We start from the raw sequence: 12,500 nt of genomic DNA, 5'->3' as shown, positions 1-12,500 counted from the left end.
TGAGAAGTGATGTGGTGTTGAGGTGGCAAAGAAGCTGTGGAGGTAAGGGCTGTAAGGAATAAGCAGGCAAAAGGAGAGGGAAAAGTTGATGCTGGATGGCCCCATAGTAGATGAGTATTTGTGTATGGGTGTAGGTATATGTTTAAACATGTGTTTATGTGTTTGTAAACATGAGTTTATGTGCTTGTGAGCGTGTGTGTGTATATATAGGCATATATATGGATAGGTACATATGTATATAAATATATTATGGATAGGCACGGAGTGGCTGTGTGGTAAGTAGCTTGCTTTTAACCACATGGTTCCGGGTTCAGTCCCACTGCATGGCACCTTGGGCAAGTGTCTTCTACTATAGCCTCGGGCTGGCCAAAGCTTTGTGAGTGTATTTGGTAGTTGGAAACTAAAAAGAAGCCCGTCGTGTATATATATGTGTGTGTATGTGTGTGTATATGTTTGTGTCTGTGTTTGTCCCCCACAACATCGCTTGGCAACTGATGGTGGTGTGTTTACGTCCTCTTAACTTAGCAGTTCAACAAAAGTGACCAATAGAATAAGTACTAGGTTTACAAAGAATTAGTCCTGGGGCTGATTTGCTCGACTAAAAGCAGTGCTCCAGCATGGCTGCAGTCAAATGACTAAAACAAGTAAAAGAATGAAAGAATTTGTTTGTATGTGCATTATTTTTGTACATATGAGTGTGTGTATATATATATATATATATATATATATATATATATATATATATAAATATGTATGTGTGTGTGTTTATGTATACCTGTCTGTATTTATTTATTTATTTATTAAATTGTGATGGAAGTCCTTTTATGATGTCACATTTCAAAATGAAAAAGAAACAAATGCTTCTTTGGTCTTAATTGGTATATTTAACCGAGATTATATTTCTCTCATTATTGATAAGATAATTCCATCCATTTGGTAAATTGTTGATCCCTCGGGCATCAAATTCTTCAGGTTTTGAAGCAAAAAATGAATAAATAAATAAATAAATAAATAAATAAATAAATAAAAGCCCTCAGTCCTTTTCAACCTCTTTACAACAAATAAACTTCCTACATATGAATATTGTTGTCTCGATCTGAAAAGTTGATAGTCAGATGAAGAAAAGAGGATGAGGCAAAACTTCCCTATTTTATGCCAAAATATTTTTCTGAGTGACTTGGGCATTATGTGGTCTTGCATCATCATATAAGTGCAGCATCCTTTTCGGATTGACCAATGGTGGTTGTTTTTTTTTTTTTGGTAAATTTTCATGCATAGCTTCTAATTGACGACAATACTTCTTGGTATTATCCATGTCATTCTAGTTTAACACTTCATGATAGATAGAGCTCTTCATATCCTAATAGATACAGCAAAATTTATATCGGGTGTAGACCTGGTTTTGGACTCTTCTTTTTTAGTGGATGCTAACCCTTGTTGTTTTTCTTAGATATATTTACAAGGAACCTACTTTACAATGCTTGTGTAATTTTATTCAGGAAAGATTCAGTAGCAAATTTACTTTTCAGTGATGAGAAGAGGACAACACCTTATGCTAAGAAAAAAGCAGATGATGAGGGACCCACTGATCAAGTGTAGCAACTTTTCCTAGTTCATAAAAGTATTTCATGATTGAAATGTGACTTGAATTAAACTGTTTTACTGATTATCATGCAGTTTACTTTGAATTTTCTTCGATTACCGTTTTCGGAAGCTTGATATTGACAGAAATTCTGTTGTCCAGACTGAGGGGAATTTGAAAGAGAAAACTTTTTCTAAGTGAAACTGGTCACTCCATCGTTGGCATGTGTGGACACTTAAAGCTTCATTTCCATAGACAGTCATTATTTCTTGCCGTTTCTGTTCCCGAAGAGTCCCTCTCGAATTCATTGAAAATGATGTGTTTGGTATGGTTCTGATCTAGACTTATTTTAAAATGGTGAAATAGATACATATTTAACCATTATGCTATCAAGTAATCTGCATTAAAATTATGTATATTTATATATTAACTGCATAATTATAGGAATGAAAATATTTGTCTTCTAGCCATTGAAACAGATGTAGAGCAGAATTCAATGATGAATTATCAATGAAATATTTCCTTCCTTTTCATGCTTCTAAGTAGTTTTGCACTGAAAAATCCATTTTGTCAGATTTTTGGTCTATGCAAACTTATTCCACTTACAATTATTGCATTATAATATGTTGCATTTTAACAAAATGCTAATTACCAAGACCTTAAATACAGTGGATATATTTTATGGTACTTAAATTATCAATTCAAAATATTAAATCATGTATATGTTTATAAGTGTGTGTATATGTTTATAAGTGTGTGTATATGCATTTATGTGTGTGTGTGTGTGTGTGTGTGTGTGTGTGTGTGTGTGTGTGTGTGTGTGTGTGTGTAGATGGGTATATATGCAGGTATTTAAATGTGATTATATACAGATTTTTAGATATGTATATATGTGTATGTGAATATGTATATATGTAAATATGGTTGAGTGTGTATATGTATATGTGTATATCTATCCATCTATCTATATATACAAGCATGTATGTATTTGTATGTATGCATATATATGTATGTGTGCGTTGTGTGGGTATGTATATATGTATATTTGTAAATACATGTGTGTATATGTATATATATGCATGCAGATACATGTATATGTGTATATAAATGTATGTGTATATGCATATACTAAATGTTAGATCTTTCCATACTAAAAGGAACATTACATCTAATATATGTTCAACAGTTATGAACACAGACAAGAGGGCCAATTAGTAGAACTTTAGGTATTCCTTCAGATACAAAATTACTTCAAAAACTTAGTAAATCATGCCATAATGAAGTCAAAAGAGATCCCAATTTTTGTCTTACAGAAGAACTCTCAGAATGAGAGCAACAACAAAAACAAAGACTTTAATATTTCATTCATAGTCACCCATAATTCTTGAAATCATAACATGATTACATTTAGTCGAATGGTACTTTCCAATCTTATACCAGTCATCAAATCTCATGAAAATAAAGAATTGTAAATTATCAACAGCTGAAAACAACCTCCAAATCATAAAAGAGTCTTCTTCATCATGGAATGAGAATTCATCAAACTTGGCAAAAGTAAAAAAGTCCAAGAATAAAAAGTTATTGACATTTACTGAAATTATGAACTGCAATCCCCCCCCCCCCAAAAAAAAAGAACCCTCCTATTTACTGCATCATATGCCTCAATGCAATGAGAATTATATCAGACAAAGAGGATCAAAATTAATACAATGTGTTAGGGTAAATGAGCAAAAAAAAATCAAAGATTTAACTCTTGGAAAAGATCCATGTTGTAAACATCTTGATAATTGTACAAGTGAAAATGCAAAATATTCTTTTTATCTAAAATAAAAGGAACAAAACAATTAACTATGAAATGCAAAACTAGAATATTTTATAAAATTCTAATTCCAAAACTTATCTGGGAATAGTTGGTACTGCTACTGAAAATGTCTCCTACAATACAAATTACCCTTTAATGTGTGTTTGAAAAGCTTTAAATAGCAAAAACATGTAATAAAAGCTTCTGTCCAAAAGATTTGTGTCATTCTGATTAAAAAAATTTTTTTTCAATAAGATTTAAGAAAATCTTGAAATATTGTGACAGTAGCAATGTGGCAAGAAGTTTGTTAGCTGTCTACAGGGTTCTGGATTCAGTCCCATGGCATGGCACTTTTAGTAAGTATCTTCTACAGCAGCTTTGGTCTGACTAAAGGCCTGTTAGTGAATTTGGTAGATGGAAACTGATAGGTTGTTGTGTGTGTGTGTATATATATATATATATATATATATATATATATATATAATTTGTTTTAAATCTTTCAGCAAGAGGTATACAGTACCGAATAATAAAGTTTATTTGCCAACAGAATGTGGCGGCCCTATAAAGGATGATTTTACTGTTGTTTAAGCCCCAGGAAAACATCTTTTCCAGCCGGCTATCGACACAAAGTCTGTGTCTGTATGGTGTTTGCAAGAGAGGTCATCACTCCCATCTCTAGCCTTACGTGATACTCACCGACCATGGTGTATGGGTGGTTATATGAGATCAGCGACTGTGTGTTGCTTAGGATAAGAATATATAGCGTTTGCAAGTGGTGAAAGCTTTCATCAACAACCAGTGATTATCTTAAACTGAACTCCGCTAACCACACAGAAACCATGGTTTGTGAGTATCATGTAAGGCTGGAGATGGGAGCAATGACCTCCCTAGCAAACACTATACAGACACAGACTTTGTGTCAATAGCCAGCTGGAAAAGATGTTCTATTCATGCCACCCCAGACACACCAGAATCAATATCCCCTTCAACCTAGCGAAAAGGATATGTACTATAGTTTCTAATGCAAACACCAGAGACACATGACTACATGAACTAAAGGATACGCTCATCACCAGGAACTACCCCGCTTAACTAATTGACATATGCTTTCAATGTGCCTTACAACTCAACATCCACAAACTCAGACATCCCAAATTAAAGAAGGATTTACAACCAAAAGCCCTACCATACGTCTCCACACACAACCCTCTTAACAATGAAGCCTTTGACACCATCCCTGCTAAAAAAGGACCACAGAATGAACTTAATCCTCCAAACACACACCATCATAAAAAGCAAGAGACAACCCAAATCTATGAAAAGTCTTGTAACACAAGCCCGTCAGTAAAAAAATATGGAAGACCCAACTGTGGGATATGCGTCAATTTAATTGAGGGATCAGAGTTCTCCTTCAAACAGGGATAATGTTTCACAGTGAAAAGCAGCTTCACATGTGCTTCGGAGAACCTGATATATGCACTAACATGCTCTGGGTATCAAGAGTAATATATAGGCCAAACAAAAAACAGTCTATGTTAAAGGATGGCTCTGCACAGCACCCAGATCAAAATTCCCCAAAACAGAAAAATAGCATTCAGCCAACACATCGACATTTACGCCAATAACAAAAACCCAAGCTTCAGAATTTTTCCCCTCTACCAATTCAGGGACGATACAACCTGTAGCCAACGAATTAGTAAAGCGACTCTCTTTATTACAAAATACAGACCCCTTTGAATGCATCTACAAAAAATGATATATCCACCAAGGCCTTAGAATAACACAAACACACACAAATATTAAAAATAATACATTCAAGAGATACCCAAGAATTCATTAAAAAACCGTCCCAATCACTGCTATAGTCCACAAGGAGCCACTTTTAGGTCACATGACCATTTAGCATCCTACTACTATCATGCTACCTGCGTTCCCTTATTATTCTCTCTTCTCTTTCTCCTTCTTCTTCATCTTCTTCCTCTCCGCCACCTCCTTCCTTACTCTACTACTATTGCTGTTTAGAATAAAGCCTACACAAATATTATAAGCAATACATTCAAAAGAGATGTCTCAAGAATTCAATCACTACTACCATCCACAACAAGTCACTTTCAGGGCACTTGACCATTTAACATCCTACTTCTATCATGGCACTCCTGCATTCTCCATTATCGTCCTCCTTCTTCTCTGCCAAGAATTCACAACGACCCAAACAAAAGTAAACAAGAGAGACAGAGACAGGCAGAAACAAGGAAAATGCCCCTTGAATTTGAATACTATGCAAATATTCTTTTAAAAAACTTTTCTTTATATTTTTCCAAAACTTAATTGTTTTCCATACTTACAGTTGAAAAAGTCTCAATGACTGAAACTGGTACTGTAATGTTTTCTAAAAAAATTATTTTAGCATTTTCTACCTTGACGTTATTTCCATGTATATATATATATATGTATATATATATATATATATATATATATATATATATATATATATATATATATATATATATATATATATATATATATATATATACAAAATGGGACAAGAACGCAAAACATCCAGACAGTTAGGTGACACAAGAATGGGACAACAAAACATCCAGATAGACGATACAAAGAGAACAAGGACGGGTCATTCGTAGTTTTCTTTTCTCAGTCGAGTACCAGATTATCTTCACAATTTCGGCTGATTATACTCAAGATTGCTCCAATCTGGCCAGCCCCAAGGAAAAACTATGCTAAGAGCATTAGATTCCTTGGAAGAGAGCAGCGAATGTATACAAAAACAAGGACAGAAAAAACGGACAATGTTACACAAATACAATAAAAATTATAACAGGACATAACAACAGGTGTCTTTCAACTAAGGACGGATTAAATTAAGCTGGCGTGTGTGGAAATAAAGCTTTACAGCAGGGATACAAGATTTCACAGGCACAGGGAGGAATATCGATGTTGCACGGACAACGGCCGGCCAAGAAAGAAAGATCAGGTGTGTATATATATATGTGTGTGTGTGTATATATATATATATATATATATATATATATATATATATGTACATATATATGTATATATATATATATATGTACATATATATGTATATATATATATATATGTACATATATATGTATATATATATATATATGTATGTACATATATATGTATATATATATATATATATGTACATATATATGTATATATATATATATATATGTATGTACATATATATGTATATATATATATGTATGTACATATATATGTATATATATATATATATGTACATATATATGTATATATATATATATATGTATGTACATATATATGTATATATATATATGTATGTACATATATATGTATATATATATATGTATGTACATATATATGTATATATATATATGTATGTACATATATATGTATATATATATATGTATGTACATATATATGTATATATATATATGTATGTACATATATATGTATATATATATGTATGTACATATATATGTATATATATATATGTATGTACATATATATGTATATATATATATGTATGTACATATATATGTATATATATATATGTATGTACATATATATGTATATATATATATGTATGTACATATATATGTATATATATATATGTATGTACATATATATGTATATATATATGTATATGTATGTATGTACATGTATATATATATGTATATGTATGTATGTACATATATATGTATATATATATGTATGGCAAAGATAAATAGAACGAAAAAAATGAGGAAGAGAAAGCAGAAAAGGAAAAAAGTTTGTTAATTCAATAGTCTTACATTTTAGTGAGGTCTGTAATTCAATATATCAACTGGAGGATAGAAGAGAAGAGAGTTAGTTAAATCCATGGTCTTATAATTAGTTAGTTTCACGTGGAATTATAAAACTAACTAATTATAAGACCATGGCTTTAACTAACTCTCTTCTCTTATATCCTCCAACTGATATATTGAATTATGGACTTCACTAAAGTGTAAGACTATTGAATTAACAAACTTTTTTCCTTTTCTCCTTTCTCTTCCTCACTTTTTTGTTCTGTTTCCTTCTATTTATCTTTGCCATATAATTGTTCCGATGATGTCTATCAATTGCAATGAGGTAAATGCAAATTTACCCCAGTTTGATACACTGAAACAGCTGTAAACATACCCTTATCTTAATTAAATAATGACTTTATAACACCAACGATCCACGTCTCACTGTTATTTATTGCTTCATTTCTTATCTTTATATATATTAAACCACGGTTTTACCTTTTAACTTACATACTACCTGAGGCAATACCTGGAGTGCCTCTGGATACATCTATCTCTTAGATGGTTATATTACCTCTCACTTATATCTTACAAAATATATATATACATATATATATATGTATATATACATATGTATGTATATATGTGTGTGTGTGTGTGTGTGTGTGCGTGAATAATAATCAATTCTCCCATTGAAGACAATGTATGAGTGTTTCGCTTTTGCTGAATGACCTGCACAAATGATTTGTTTATAGCGATCAAATGTTCGTGCTACACATTAGCTCACTCTCTCCATCAAATCAATGTTGCCTGAACAGGTGCACGTACCACATGTCAGGTGTCAAAGTGAGCACAGAGAAACATGAGATGAAGTGTTTTGCTCAAGAACACAATGTACCACCTGGTCTAGAAACTGAAATTACGATTGCTGGATAATGAGATCAACACCCTAACCACTAAGCCATGTGCCTTCACATACATACATATATATATGTGTGTATACATACCTATATATATATATATATATATATATATATATATATATGTGTGTGTGTATATATATATATATGTGTATATATGTACATCTACATCTATGGGTTCTTGATATGAAAGTATTCATAAATGCTGGGACAAATTTTCTCATGACATGCCTGATGTACCCACATCAGGTCCAGAAAGCAATTCACTAGAACCAAACACACTCAGTAGGCCTGTGGAAGTGGTAATGAATTATAGTAGCAATCACACCCGTAGTGATGACCCTTATCACCTTGAGTCACAGACTGTAACAAGTAGGGTTTTTTTCATGTATGTATATTTGTAAGTGGATCTAGGCACTGTCTTCTGGCTCATCAAGTCTTTTTCTATTGTCCAAGCCTTATGACCTTGGAAAATGATATTAGATGGTGATGTATGTGTGTGTGTGTGTGTGTGTCTATATGGGCATCCAATTGTCAGAATTGTGTAGGAAAGATTGCATTGTGGTAATTGGATCTCACCCCTCTGTGTTTAAATCACACTGGGGTGAGTTTTGCTTTGCTTGTTTTTGGTGTCCATAGATAAGTTATCACACCTACACTAGTGCTTGGTTATCCATTTCTGTGTCTCTAACTTTTATTCCTGTCTTTGCTTCGAAGAAATTGGCTGTGATCAGACTTGGGAGGGGTGAGTTTCGCCAGATCTGAAAATTCTCAGATGGATAAACAATGTGTTTATCCATCAGTTTCCTTATGACACCATTATGGGTTTGAGAGCCTATGACAAAGCAATATATATGTATAAATGTATATATTTATGTGCGTGCACACACACACACACACACATTTACCTATGTACACATATATGTATATGTATGTGCGTGTGTGTGTTATGCATATATATGTTCCAGAAGTTAGGGTTTGTGTTTAGACTTTCTTCTATAACACTCTAGTTACTCATGGCTGGAATCCTGAAGGTGTTACTACTTTGGGTCAGTGTAGAAACAATAGTGACTAAGATGTGATTCCATGGTCAACAAAATTCTGGAACTTCCAAACCAGGTTCCCACTACTAGAATAACTTGGGATAGGAAGAGGCTAAGTGAGTCAACTTCGACAGCAAACTAAGAAGTGAAGTCCCTCAGGCAGTCCAATGCCCTCATCGGCACTCTTCTGGTAACTCCAGAGTAGGTGAAGCTCTCCAACCCTATAAGAGCAATTCACCTAGGAGAAGGCCAATCCAATGTAAAATCTTCAGCTTGCTCATCACTGTGGCCAGACCTTCAAGTCTATAGAGTGGCATGGGATTGCATGGACTGACTTTCACTTTAAAGCTACTAAGCACAGACATGAAGAGAAGCCTTGCAGTGTCAACAGAATTGGCTTACATTGTCAGTTGAGGACATGCTGCTCTTCCTCATAATCTTCTAACAGAAAGAAATTGCCATTCATACATGCATACATACATACATATATGTGTATATACATATATGTATGTATATAAATATATATATATGCGTATATACATAAATGTATGCATGTATATGTGTATGTACATTATGTATGCATATATATGTGTGTATATATATATATGTGTATATATATATGTATATATATATGTGTATATACATATATGTATATATATGTGTATATATATGTGTGTATATATATATGTGTGTTTATATATATATATATATGTGTGTGTGTATGTATATATAAACTGGCAATATGACCATCCCCAAGTACAACAACATATATATGTATATAATATGTATGTTAGTGTATAAATTACATATGTTTATACTTATGCATATGCGTATATATGTGAGTATGATGTTTATATAAGTATACATAGATGTGTGTATATATACATAAATATGTGAATGTATATATTTAGCTATATAATATACATACCAAAATATTTTTCTACATTTGTAGAATTATAAGTGACTCATCCCTTTATTAAATCTACTTGTGTGTTGAAAGTCACCAGCAGTATTTTTTTCTTACATTTATTCCCCTTCTGCTATTTTCTTCCTACCTCCTAATTTTTTTTGCCCCCTCTCTCCTAAGTTTTTTTTTCCATTCATATATTATCTATCTTTCCATATATGTATATATATATATGTGTGTGTGTGTGTGTGTGTGTGTGTGTGTGTATATATATATATATATATATAAATATACATACATATATATGTGTATATATATATATATATATATATACGCACACACAGACACATATTCGCATATGTATATATTCAGACACACATGCCTATCTCAGTATATGTGTGTTTGCATGTGGGTATATACATATGTGTGTGTCTGTATATATCGATATGTAAATATATAGATAAGTTTATATGTACTTACATATATATGAAAATAAATATACATCTATGCATAAATATATGGATATAGATATAGATATGCATATAAAATATGTGTGTGTGTGAATATCTATATATGATTGCATATATACATATATATTTAAGAGTATATGATTATGTATATTTGTGTATGCATTTATATAAATATTTATGTATATTTATTTTTATTGAGATGCTTATTTATTTATTGTGTGTGCATGTGTGTGCATGCGTGTGTGCATGCGTGTGTATCTATGTATTTATCCATGGGAACCTCAACCAATCTGTCATTGGCTGTAGCAGACATCTACATACACACAGACACACAATCACACTCTCCTTGATAGGATTTTCAGAAAACTATTTCTCTTCTCTCTATCGCTCATATCCATATAGAACGTAGACCTATCCACAGAAAACATTGTCAGCACGGCTTACTCTCTCAACAACAGCAATATAGCAACTAAACAATACAAGTCTAAGAGCAGGATATATAAAAATTATAGAATCTCTATCACAATGGAAAAGATTTTTACAAATGTAAGTAAATAGTTTAACCTTTGAAAAAAAAAAAGTCAACAATAATAATTAAAATAATAATAAAATTTGAAAAAAATTCAAGTGTTAGACATTATGAATGAAGAATTGAAGAAAAAATATTTTGGTAAAATGTATTTGTTTGTAACTTTTCCTTGGTTTATAAATTTTTATCATGCATATTATTACAACTTTGCAGATTATATTATATTGTGCATATTAATTTTGCTCGTTTAACCAAAAGTTTTACTAATCTCCTCTATTTTAATTGGCTGTTGATGATACACACATGCATACACACACATACACTATGTACATGTATACTCTACACATGTATCTGATGTAAACTTGTATGTGCATTTGTTTCTTTTTTCAAAGTCTACATGTATTTGTGCATGCTCCCATATGATAAACATGCAAAGAATCACACATGTATTTATACACATACATATGAGCTAAATAACATATATACATGCACTCAGGTGTGTGTGTATATGCATACACAAACATTCACATTGAGAATTCAAATAGGTATACATGCGTCACACACACACACACACACACACACACACACACACACACACACACACACACACAAACTTGTTACATTAGGTGGAGAACAAGTCTAATTAAGTCTTTTATACTAGCATCAAGTTGTTAATAGTGGGAAAAAAATCATTTGTTTGAGATAAGCTTCATAGTTTTACAGTATTTCTTTAGCCTGAATATGTGTGTGTCTATATATGCATATAACTGTATATATAAATACGTATATATATGTATGGGTATATGTCTGTAGATATGTATATATATATGTGTGTGTGTGTGTGTTTATATATATACATATATATATAAATAAATGTATAATATATGTGTGTGTATATATATATGTAAATGTGTGATATATGTGTGTGTGTGTGTGTGCAATATATATATGTGTGTGTGTGTACATATGTTTATATATTAATGTATATACATTTGTATGGTATATATTTAAGCATGCATGCGCACACATGTATGTACATATCTATGTATTTATGTATTGGATAAAAAAAAAAAAATTATCATTCACTGTAATTCTCGCCTCCAATTCACCCTCAGACATGATTGCTAATTATTGACTTATAAAAAAAAAGACAGGTAAAAACTTTACCACTTCACCATGCTGGGATTTGAACTCAGAATGTATCAGGGCAGAACTAATATATAGGTTTCGGCAGAAGTAAACACAAATAAAGCAGCATGGTATTTTGTAACGTGCTAATTTTAGAGGAATTATAGATTTTTCTCCTAAATTATAGATAGATTAATTTCCTTAGTGGTATCTTGCAAAGTTATAAATGTTACATTTGTGAAAAGAAAAAATAAGTACATAAATACATTGTAAGGGAGTTGATGAAAGAGTGTTTGACTTGCTAGAAATAACTGTTAAGTTTACTT

At 31.8% G+C, this 12,500-nt stretch overlaps 1 protein-coding gene across 8 annotated transcripts in view; it reads left to right on the top strand.

The window, feature by feature from the left end:
* Nucleotides 1-12,500, top strand: part of LOC106873930 (protocadherin-18) — a 178,535-nt gene that overhangs the window by 75,450 nt on the left and 90,585 nt on the right. For 3 of the 8 annotated variants that reach the window (XR_016244289.1, XM_014921471.3, XM_052973074.2), the window contains exon 1: nucleotides 10,816-11,063. The exons of 1 other annotated variant lie outside the window; for it this stretch is intronic. The gene's annotated coding sequence lies outside the window, so the exon portion shown is untranslated. Of the gene's footprint in view, nucleotides 1-10,814; nucleotides 11,064-12,500 lie in introns of those variants that run through there. 4 more of the 8 variants (XR_008265534.2, XR_008265535.2, XR_016244288.1 and 1 more) reach the window with 3 other exon arrangements.

The sequence above is a fragment of the Octopus bimaculoides genome, chromosome 14 (assembly GCF_046866305.1).
Source record: "Octopus bimaculoides isolate indiv1 chromosome 14, ASM4686630v1, whole genome shotgun sequence".
NCBI lineage: Eukaryota > Metazoa > Mollusca > Cephalopoda > Octopoda > Octopodidae > Octopus > Octopus bimaculoides.
Note: the sequence above shows the minus strand (reverse complement) of the source record. Positions and strands in the feature narration are given on the sequence as shown.